Here is a 12,543-nt window from a genome sequence, read left to right as displayed (position 1 = left end):
AAAGGGATGCCATCCAGAGACATGGGCAGGCTTGAGAAGTGGGACTGTGCAAACTTCACAAAGTTCCACAAGACCAAGTTCCAGGTCCTACATGTGAGTTTGGGCAAGCCCAAGCAGAAATATGAGCTGAGTGATGAGTGGATTGAGTGCAGCTCTGTGGAGAAGGACTTGAGGGCGATAGTGGTTGAAAAATTGAATATGAGGCAGCTATGTGTGCTTCTCCCTCACTATGCTCTGGTGAGACCCCATGTTCTGGTTTAGCAAGGAGCAGCTTTTGGCTTAGTAACAGGGGGAGCGGGTTGCAGTGAAGACCCGGTAAAGAGTTTGCGGACCCTCCCCCGGCTCCTGGGTTCACACCCACCTCCAGCCCGGCTGGGCCAATCTGGCGCCTCTGCCATCACTATTTAGGGGACGGGAATTTGGAATGCGAGTCAGGAGGTGTAAGAGGGATACAAGATGGAGGCGACCACGCAGACTCTTCAGCCAGAGAAAGAGGAAGGAAGGAGAAGCAGTAGACTGGAGACCCTTCTGCAGGCCGTGGCGAGAATGCAGCTGTGCCCCTGCAACCTATGGAGATCCATGGCAGGACCGAGAGTTACCAGCAGCTCCATGTGAGTGAGCCCGGACGGGCGAGGGACTGTGTGGGGAGACGGCCATGGCCCAGGCCGTGCTGGAGAGCCTGCACGTTGCAGAGCAGCCCCACACGAGAGGCAGAGAGGAGCTGCAGCCTTTGGAATGGGTGCACGTCGGAGCAGCCCGTGCAGGGCTGCCATGCGTGTGAGTTACCCCACGGACTCGCAGGGAGGACTGGTGTGGAGTTGGCCCGTCCTGAGGAGGGACAAACGGCAGAAGCTGTCGGGAACAGACTGACTGAGACCCCCACTGCCTGCCCCCCCCGAACCGTTCAGGGGGGGGCAAGGTAAAAACCCCGGGATCAGGGCTCTGAGCCCGGGAAGAGGGGAGGTGTGGTGGGAAGGTGTTCTTAAAAAGGCTGGTTGGACTCTTCATTGACGTATTCCTCTGTGTTGTTTCATTTTGGTTATGTTTTGGGTTTTGTGGGTATGTTTTAGTTGATGTTGCATTAAATTATTTTCTGTTTTCTTCCCCAAACCGAGTGGCCTGGTCTGTTTTGTCCTGAACCTTAAGCGGCAATTAAGCCCTCCCTGCCCTTGAGCAATTCTCAGCCTCTTCGGTACTTGAGGCTAATCGTGGTCTTTTGTTCCCTGATGGGCCTAAACCAGGACACCTCAGTAGGGTGCAGTACCGTGTCCAGCTCTGGGGTCCTCAGCACAGGGAAGACATGGACCTGTTGGAGTGGGTACAGAGGAGGCCATAAGGATGATTAAAGGGCTGGAACACCTCTCCTATGAAGACAAAATGAGAGTTGAGATAGTTCAGCCTGGAGAAGAGAAGGTTCAAGGGAGACCTAAGAAGAGCCTTCTGAAGGGGCCTATGAGAACATCAGAGAAGGATGTTTTACTGGGCCATGTAGTGATAGCACAAGGCTAACACAATGGTTTCAAACTGAGAGAGGGTAGATTTATACTGGATGTTAAGAAGAAATTCTTTACTTTGCAGGTGGTGAGCCACTGGCACAGGTCGACCAGAGAAGTTGTGAATGCTTCATCCTTGAAAGTGTTCAAGGCCAGGTTGGATGGCCCTTTGAGCACACTGGTCTAGTGGAAGGTGCCCCTGCTTAAGGACAGGAGAGTTGGAACTCGATGATCTTTAAGGTCACTTCCAACTCAAAACCATTCTATGATTCTCTTTAGTTTTCTTCATCAACCTGATGAACACTTTCATGGAGGTTCAGAAAATTGCTGTTTCCAGTTAAACAGTGTGGCAACAGATGTGTATATCTGACAATCCTAATAATCCACACCAAGTTACAGCAGGCAAAACCCACAAAAATCATCTGAGAATTAAAGCTGTGGTGTCTCCTGTATTTCACATAATTTGCATGTGAATAATGAAATCCAGCAACCATCACTCTTGACTGTACAAAAAAAGTGCATGAGCATGAAAACACTTTAAATAAGAAATACAGTGCCAAAGGCATCTGTGCTATAACGTACTCAAATTCACTGGAGTTGAAGTAGGGATTAATTTGCTTCATAATGTTTGAAGACTGGAGGAAAAAATGAGTTAAAGCTTTCTTCCAGAAATCCCAATCAGCATTGAAGAAGTGAATTAATACTACTAAACATAAATTTAAAAAAAAAACCTGAACCCTTCTCTTACCTGCCTAGAGGTTTAAATGGATTATTTTCATCCATTTTTCCTCTCTGTGCAATGGCTTTGCTTAGAGAAAGTTTTACTAGCACAAACAGTTTGGCAATACTGAACTTCACAGCCGGGCAGAAGTGTTAAAGAACTTTTTTTATTCAGAAGTGAACGTTTGCATGAACTGTACAAATGTATATATCCACTGAGGCAATGGCAATAGAAGAGGTGATTAGACTGAGCTCAAAATGCAGTAACTACTTGTGCAACTATGGAATAAAAGAAAATATTAATGAAATAAGTAGAGGAAAGGAAATTGCAGTCTACCTGTAGGTATTTTTTTGAGTGAAAATAGAAACTAATTTGGACACTTGAATTATTCACGGTGAATTACCCACTTAGATTTGGCCCACTATAATGGATTAAGATGAAGAGTTGATATACTGTTATAAAACGTGCTCTCATCTGAAACCTATTCCAATCAAAATGGAAATATTTTGAATTTTTCTAAACATGTCAATGATGAACTCTGTGGCCAGTTGCCTGATGTTGAGCGACAAATGAGAGACCTTGGTGATTAAGCTATTTGTGAGTACATTATAATAAATTATTTGGTAAAACAATTGCGACATCTATAAGGGCAACAAGTTTCTGGCCCGATGTTGTGATAAAGAAAGTGCAATCTTCTGTATTGTCCCTCGCCTACACGTTCCTTTTCCATGACCATAATTAAAAAAATGACTGGCAATTTCTTCAGTATAGTCTTTCCAGGATTGTTTTTTACCAGTCTGCTGAATAATTTACACTGAAGTGAGTGGTTTCTCTAAACACTTTTGACCTTTAAGGTGAAAGGACCCCATACATAATCTTCAATGCAATTTTTTATAGCTTCTAAACAATTTTCCAACGCAGCTGGCCATTTTTTGTAACTTGGAAAAACTAGTAATGATACAAACGGTTGATTATGGTTTACAATAGCAATAAACCTCTCAGCATTGGTTGTTACCAAAATAAACTGCCATTCTCTTAAATGTTAAATAACAAGTCATAAACTGCTGAAAACAACCAATTTCTTGTGGATTATTGCCTGAATAAATTTTAGTAGGAAGTGTGGATCATGAAGTTGTGAGCAGCAGATCAGGCCTAATGGAATTTCATATATTTTAAAAAGCTGAAAGGTCTCCAGAATTCATGATGCAAGTGTAACGTACATTAAACAAACAAACAAACAAACAAAATTAAACTGCCTGATACTTTTTTTTTTTTTGCAAGACAAATACTATCTTCAGAAACAAGCTACTGCTATTTTCCATTGTTTTTCAGGCACTGAAAACCCCTATCAATACCAGCACGTCGAGCTTACTGAGAGGGCAGAGAGGAGCCCGTTTAGATACAGAGCATCTATATGAGAGTGTGCACAGAAACAGACGGGTTAGTTATCTGTGTTGGAATAATTACTACTGCTAATCTCAAAAGCAAAAATACCGTCAAGCATTCATAGCACAGGAGCCATCTTCTCAACAGTGAGTGACAGAAGACGTCTTCACCATAGCAACGAGTGTTATCTCCTAAGAATAACATTAACCTCCCTTGTTACTGGTTTTAAATCCTTGAGTATAAACAGCAATTGCAAGGCATGTGCCCTCCTTGTGCATTTTCATTACTTAGTATATACTGAGTGGATATTAGCCGAAGTAAGACTAAAAAACACATCACCAGAAGAGGAAGCAATTAAAGGGCTGGAAATACAATCATTAATAATCCAGGCCTGAAATCATGATTAGGGAAAGGTCTCCTGTTCATACTCATGAAAATCAGACTCTCCACAGAGAAATCTGGCAGATGCCACTCTTCAGCATCGGCATCCTCCCCTTGAATCCTCAGGTTGATTTTGAACATCAGAGAGTGATGGGAAAAGAGAGCAAGAGGAGAAGGAGAGAGAAGGTTGTTTCTAATTCTCTTATTTCCCTTCTTCACTTCTCTCCTCACACACTCTTTTCTGAGGCAGGACTGAAATCCAGGAAACTTGAAACAAATATTTTAGCCATTTTAAATTGCTGCATTATGCTTTTTTTTTCCCCCAAATGTCACCAAAGGTTTTTTAGAGTAAAGCAGATGAAATTCCCCTCATAACAGCCCTGTAGGATATGGTGATATCCTGGGAGTGCCATAAAAATACCATTAAGAGATATTTAATTTTGGCCTCCAGAGGCTCTACACTTATCTATTTTGACTTAAACTCTTTCTTCCATCTCTGCAAGTGAGGAACATGACAGAAGAGTTGCACAAAATGAACTCAGATCAGGGAAGACAGATTGTAAATCGAGACTTGCTGGAGCTAAATCGTGTTCTCTCTCTTGATCTCTTATCTGATAACTTTTATCCAAAAGGGTATTGAGGGAGTTAATTGCAGCTGCTAAGATGAATCTTTAGGAAGTATCATTCTCCAGAGCTTTCTCTCCACTGCTCCCCAAACCCTATGATGCAGATTTTTTAAGGCTTCAGCTATGAAATTATTATCTTGTGAATTTTTACTTCCTTATCCTTTCCTACAGAACTGAGAACTGTTCAGACGAAGAATACTGTAACTTTTCATTTACAAGATTTAGGAATCTGGAGAAGCAGAGCATGAGGGGGAAAGGAGATGGCTTTCTGAATTCAAACAGTCACTGTACTTGGCAAGCTAAAGACAAAGGTAAAAAAAGAAGTTTTCTATTCAGAGAATGAAGTACTATAGATAGTCTTGGATTAGAAACAGACTGAAATCCCTGTTGTAAACTTCTAATTACCTTGTGTGGCATGGCTTCTAGATACACTATCTTGCAAAGATAAGAGAGTTGTGAATACGTGTTACAACCGCTTTAGGCACATAAAGAACAGGTATTGATAAAGACTGCGTGAGACCTAGTTACTCTCTGGAAATAGGTACCATAAAACTCTTGGTGGCAAGCTATTGCAGCTTATCCTTTACCAGTAGGCATTTTAATATTCTCAGGTCACCAAACTAACAGACCTTGTTGTTACAGAATTGAAAGAACATAGGCATCAGCTGACACAAAAATGTTTGAAGGAAGAAGAAAATGTAATCAATAGCTGTTGAGAAAGATCTGGTTATGTCACACTTGAAAAGAGAGCTCTTCCTTTGCAGATAAGACAGACGAGTAGGAAGGACACTGACAGTGGAAAGAAAAACAGGTAACTTCTAACCTTCTCCTCTTTCCTCAATGAATGACCTTGCATTTATTGCCATGATGCCCCCTCTCCGAGTGATTTGAGACCTCTCCTCTGCTCTGTCTCCTGTGAAGGATGGGAAAATCCTCTAGAAAATCCAGCTACAGGGCTGTAAGTTCCTGGCTAAACTCTGGGTATATAGTAAGTGTCTTGTGATACCAGGGATCTTCACTGCTCGATGTGCTCTGAGGACGCCTCAAGGATTCAGTGCTGCTCAAAACCTTTTGGCAGGTGTGGCCATCTTTCAAAACAAAATGGGAAATGTCCTCGTGGTCTTTTTGTGTTTAGCTCAAAGGGACTCAAATCTAGCTTTTGTGTGTCTTTGAAATGTCCCACAGAATGTGTCCCATGGCAAGAAAAGAGACAGGAAGCCTTGGGTTTTGTTCTCCAAAGACAATTTGCTTAAAACACAGCAATGACCCTTGAAACAAGAACAGCTTCCACCACTTGAGGAATTACTTGGTTTGCATTTGTTATCTGCACTGGCAACACACTAGCATCTCTCTGCTTTACATGAACCTACTGGGAAGGCCCGTTTGACCCATCATGTATGACAGAGGTTCTCCCTGTAGGTTGCAGTTCTGCTACACATAGTGTAAATTTGTGGAATGCTTGATTGTGGCAGTGCACAAAGACATTTGTGAAATTAGTTTTGGTTAAGCAGTAATATGGACAGTTATAGACAAATCCTAGCAATATACACTGAAGTAGTTGGTGTGCATGCAACGAGGTGGCCCAAATACAGTTCCTAGAAAGCAAGAGTCACATGTGCTTTGACATCAATGCAAGCACAAACAGCTTCTAACATTTTGCACACTCAGAATCAAGTAAATTACCGTCTTGCTGACAGCTTCAGCAGCAGCATTAGAGATGATTAGATATAGCATCTGAATTTGTGTGTTATCTGCTTCAAGACTGAAGTGATTTTCTATTTTAATGCATCAGAGAAATGGATGAGTCTGGATCCTGAGCCACTGGATGCACAAGAATCTTGATTGCTCAGGAATACCTCACAGTTATGGACCTATAGGGAGAGCAAGACATTCTTAAAGCGTTTCTGTTATGTGATACAGTAGAAAAATGACTCAGAAGTACCACTGGACTCAGTGATCTATTTTTCCCTTCCCTCATCTTGACACTGTGCACAGCTATGGGCAGCAGTTGCACAAGGAAGCATCAAAACTGGCATAAGATATGAGAGCTGCGTGTTTGTCCAAATACACCATATCTGTGGAGAGACATGTTAATGGTCTACATAGGAAACATGCTCATTGCAGCCATAATCTCAGGCAGATCTCTGCAAAAGTAATATTTTTTTCCTGGTACTACTGTAGTTTGCATACTCACTTCCAATATCCATTTAAGTTTTGAACTCTAGTTGTATCTGGCATAGCTGCTACTGAGGCATGAAACAATTATTTTCCACAGCACAGCTGGCATCCACAGTACTTTTGGACAAGAGCATGTGATAGTTTATAAGGAAATTAGATAGCTAGTCCACAAAGCCAGTAACAGGTAGGGAAGGTACGTGGGAAGCAGAGGAGGGAGTGTAAAAAGTAAGCAGTGTGAAGCAAGAGAGAAAAAAAATATTTTCCTGAAGATATATTTCCTAAAGGAGGAAGAATGTTATCTAACCTTTGTCACAAAGAGCTTTCCTTTTGATGTTTTGTTTTTTGCTGAGCATGGTAGAGATTCATCACAAAATCCAGAAAAAGAAGTGAGTTCTTATGAGAGAGAAACATTTTGTTCACTCGATGTTTTAAGAGTTGTTCTAAGACTGAGGTTTGAGGTTGTTAAACAATTGCAGGCTCCTTTTGTTCTGAAAACACTTAACAGAACATATTTTGCACTGAGAGTTTCTTCTATTTTGTATTGTACACTGAGAGTTTCTTCATACAAAGCAATCAGTACTTTGGGTGTGTGTTTCTTGACATGCAAATACAGTCATGACATAAACCCCAAAATCACAAAAAATGTTTTTACAAAGTTATATCTTGATGCAACACTGGCAGAGCCAGGTGGGAGCTCTTTGATAGGAAAGCATAAAATATCATGTTAACATGATGCTATTTACTGACCATTCACTTAGAAACACATGGATGTTGTTGAAAGATGGGTCACTGAGCCAACTGTATTTTCCTCTATATCTTCAAGTAGGCAATAAAAGTAATTTATGATCTAGATGGGACCTGCTTCTGCAGGGGGGTTGGACTAGATGATCTCTAAAGGTCCCTTCCAACCCCTACCATTCTATGATTCTATGATTCCATGTGTGTTTCCCACCACACTTCAGTGTTTTTACTAGTGAGTCTGTATTCTTCCTTTAGGGCTTACTGCCGTATGTTGATACACAACGGTGCTCCATGCTGACACAGTGCCAGGCCAAACTCACACAGTTTTTACATTATCTTTTTATGCCCTATCTGAGATAGGAAGAACATCTTGGAAACGTGCACATACACTTTGAGACTCCTGGATGCACAAACACAGAGAACTGATAGGGCAGATGTCCCACCAAACTCCTACCCAGCCTCCAATAACGGTACCTGTGTATCTCACAACTGCATGCCAGGCAAGGAGGCATCAGGCAGTGAGCTTTCAGTGGGGATCCTGTAAACAAGTAGTTTTGCTTTGGAAGCCAGGCTTTATATTCTTTTTCATCCGTTTTCTCTGTCTACAGCTGTTCTCATTATCTTTATGAATGCCTCATTCTGGTGCTCTGCTGGATTTCAGATTGTGGCTGTGGAAGAGGTCTGACATGTCCTGTGGCAACGGGACAGGAGTGGAAGTGTATCCTCAGGACCATTTACAAACTATTCTCATTTTGTGAAGCTGTCAGAAACCGCAGTAATGGTCTTGTTGCGGAAAGGGAGTTTTGAATGGCAGTTTGTTTTATGACTCTTAATTTATTTCTCCTTCAGTTGTTGGTCTCATGACTGACTCCTCCTTTCCTCTCCCACTCATGCTGTGTGGTGTCATACTGCAACAGCTTTCCTTACATTTCACTGTATGCAGCCTCGTAATTTTTACCACTGTGAAATGCGTTGGCATACAGGCAGCAAAGAAAAATCTGTGTAACGAGCCTGATGCCTTAGAAATATTCTGTGTGTTCCTCTGCAGCGGACAGAAAGTGTTTTTAAGGGGAAAGTATTCAGTGGGGAAAAAAAAAAGGTATCGCTGTATGTTATATGAGCACAGTTTGAACAGATTCATGTGCAAAACCACAATGCAACGGTAAACACCTGAAAAACAACGTCTCAGCCACCATGAGGGTTCAAGCTTGGTAGGAAAGGGACAGGGAGGAGAGGAGGAGAAAAAGGAGCCTTCAGACCTTTCCAAGCAGATGGTGCCCTGCCTTTCTCATTCACACATTCAGTGTGTGACACAGGTACCCCTGCAAACTCTGAACCCACGCTTGAATGAAGCAGCAAGCTGTGATGGAGATCCTCCTGCTTGGCCATATCCCAGACTTCCCTTGGAAAAAAACAGATAAGAGTTGATGCTCAGCCAAGGTAGGTTGATACTTTTCCAACTCAATACGTGGCCTCCCTGATGGGGGTGCCACCATGGCCACCCTGGGGTAGAGAAAGAGGCCCATCAGCACCCCCCATGACCTGGTACCCACCTTTCTCTGTACCATACCTGCACAAATAGAATGTTCCTTAGGAAAAAAAAAAACAACAAAACATAGTGTGGGCAATGGAAGTAGCCATAGACTGCCTTTGAATCATCCTGAAGCTCTTAGCTGGTATGTGTGCAAGTCTTTCTCTCCTATCAAATGATGGGAAGGGAGGTCAAAAGAGCTCAGTTGGAAGCAACTGCCAAGGATAACAAAATCTTAGCAATTAATGTGCTTTTTGGGAAGGAGGAAGGAAGTGCAATTTTTATGAGAAAGACTGGTTTCATTTGGGACTTAATCATGCAAGGTGCTGAGTGCCTTCAGTACTCATTCATGTTGATGGGAACTGGCTGTCCTCAGGGTACCTGGAAGGCATAGTTGCTAGGTCAGTTCTCGTTCCTCTCTTCCCTGCCGTCTGTCACTTCACCTCCTAAAGAACGTCTTATCTGATGTCATCTGTAGCACAGGGAATTAATGAGGTTTTCTTTCAGAGCGTTCTCATTTATGCCTAGAAAATCAGAGGGACAGATATCTCACACAATCATAGAACATGGTTTGGATTGGAAGGAAACATAAAGATCATGTAGTTCCAACCCCTCTCCCACTACACCACAGTGCTCAAAGGACCATCCAATCTGGCCATGAACACTTCCAGCCATGGAGCATCCACAGCCTCTCTGGGCAACCTGTTCAAGCACCTCACCATCCCCACAGTAAGAAACTTCTTAATATCCAATCTAAATCTTCCCTCTTTCAGTTTGTAGTCATTACCCCTTGTCCTATCACTACATGCCCTGGTAAAACATGCCCTCTGACTTCCTTGTGGGCTCCTTTAGGTACTGTAAGGCTTCTCTAAGGTCTCCCCAGAGCCTTCTCTTCTCCAGGCTAAACGACTCCAACTGTCTCAGCCTGCCTTCACAGCAGAGGTGCTCCAGACCTGATCATCCTTGTGGCCCTCCTTGGGACTTACTCCAACAGCTCCATATGTTTTTGTGTGCTACAGACCCCAGAGCTCGATGCAGTACCGCAGGTGGTCTCTCACTAGAGCAGAGCAGAGGAGCAGAATCATCTTCCTCAACCTGCTGCCCACGCTGCTTTGGCTGCAGCCCATCATGAGGTTGATTTTGAGGGCTACAAGCTCACATTGCTTCCTCAATTCAATTTTTCAGCCACCAACACAGTCAAGCCTTTCTTCACAGGGTTGCTCTCAATCTACTTAGTACCCAGCTTGTATTTCTGTTTGGGATTGCCCCAAATCCATGTGCAGGACCTTGCCCTTGTGGAATTTCATGAGGTTTGTATGGGCCAACCTCCTGAACCTGTTCAGGTCCCTCTGGATGACATCCCTTCCCTCCAGCATGTTGACTGCACCACACAACTTCATGTTATCATTCCCCCTGCTACAAAATAAGAGCTGTTTGGATATTCCTACTGTCTCTTTCCCAGAGTGGGAAAGGGTTTGGGCCTGCTTTGGGTTGTTGCAAGCTGTGCTGAAAAGAAGTGGCAACTATTTGCTCTCTCATTGTCCTTATGAGCTGCTGCACTTCTTTCCTGTTTCAAAACTTCACTAACCCTTGAGGAGCAGCTCTGAGCAGCAACCATGCCATTCCTCAAGAAAGAAAAGCTTAATGTCAATGACATCTTAATCACATGGTCTGTGAAAAGTGAAAATGACAAGAGAAGTACTTCTGTTAGCGTCAGAATGATAATATTTGATAAAGAGGAGCTGCATACATCTAGTTAAGATGCTCATATGCTGAGCTGTGCAATTCACAAAATGTAAATGGGGTGCTTATCAGATGGATTATTTTCTAAAAGCACAGGCAAAATTACAGTAATTACTTTTCCTCCTGTTACATTATCTGTATTCCCAAGAAACTTTGTAACTTGCTACAGAAAATAAATAAATATTTACTTGGAAGATCAGAACAGCTGAGTAAAGGTTCCCTTCGCTTCCCACAACATCAGCATTTCTCATGAACAAAATGCTGTTCTTGCAGCACAAGCTTTTCACAGTGGGTAGGGAGGAATGAGTGCTGTCAGTGAAAACTTTTCTTAAGGAGATCACTAGATCTTAACCCAGATTCTCAAGAAGCTACAGTTTCCCTAAATTCTCACTTCTTTGACATGCCTTTAAGTGAGAAATGAGTTTTCCCTACTGTTCTTCCTCCAGTAACTGGATGTTTAGGCCCAGCTTCTTAGATATAACCACCAAGGTTGTTGCTTGGGAATAATCAATATGAAGGAATCACTAGTTTAATGTGAAGTAACGATTCATCTTCTTTGTCAAACCACAGCATTTTTCTCTCCCTTTAGCCTGCTCATATATATGCTTTCATTTATATTTAGTGATTCACAAAGAATAAATTAAAAAGACTAGCTTTAAAGTAAAAAAAAAATAATTAGAATTCATTTGCCAGGGCTTGTTCAGCTCATTAAACCATGTAGATCATGGTATAATTTTAACACCAACTGGTTCTGTATCATCTCAGAGCTCTCTGCAGACGAGTAATAAGGGAGCCTTACAACACTCCCCCATCCATCCTAAATTTAGGCATTTTAACCTGTTTTAGTTGCTTTTTTTATTTTTCACATACAAGAAGCAAAAAATGTCTCGGCAATTATGTCCTTTGTTACTCTAGTGTGACAGTGCCAGTGGTCTTTGATGTTTACCGTGTGGTAAAGACTATTTTCATGGCCACCTGGGAAAGTCATAAGGGACAAAGTGCACAAACCATGAATTCTTCTGGGACTTCCTCACTTCATTTCAGGTTTGCATTTAAGGAAAATGGTTCACAACCACACTCATATCTCTGACCTGGGAATAATGCAGTGTCCTCATGCTTTTTGTCTGTACACTGAAATAGCCTCAGAGTGCTCACCCCATTCATCACACTGTTCACATTAGAGGAGAGGACATCTATTCCCTTAGTGATAGCACCAGGATCTGAGTATCTCCAGTTCCTAGGATGCTGCTTCAGCCTCTGAACTAACCTTCTTCCCATAAAATGTAAGCATGCGTCACACATGAGTTAACATGTGAATACTTGGTAGCTGGACCGAGTCCTTGTAATGGGAGCTATGTCACCCCCAAAACATCTGTTTGAGTCTGAGTAAGTAGTCAACGTGGAAGTTCAACCTCAACCAGTTCAGTTCATGCCCTAAGTCCATAAATGTGTTGTAAGAAACACTGTGGTCCTGTAACATAAGGGCACAAAATAGTTGGAACATCACTCAAAAGATATCAAGTAGCTAATTGAATATCATGACTGCACCACTGCATAAGCTCCTTGAAAGTGCAGCAAGGGGTGAAAACTGCTGATGGCAATTTCCACAGTAGAGTAATTTAGCTCAGAGGCAAAGACAGTGGTAAAGGAGAGAGAGAATATGTATGTCAGCGTGGGAGAGGGTGAATTCATACAAGAGGGAGTGCATTAGAGTATGTGTGAGTGTGGAGGAGGGTTAGAAGT

The sequence above is a fragment of the Colius striatus genome, chromosome 1, assembly GCF_028858725.1.
Source record: "Colius striatus isolate bColStr4 chromosome 1, bColStr4.1.hap1, whole genome shotgun sequence".
Lineage (NCBI taxonomy): Eukaryota > Metazoa > Chordata > Aves > Coliiformes > Coliidae > Colius > Colius striatus.
This window is presented reverse-complemented; position numbering follows the sequence as displayed.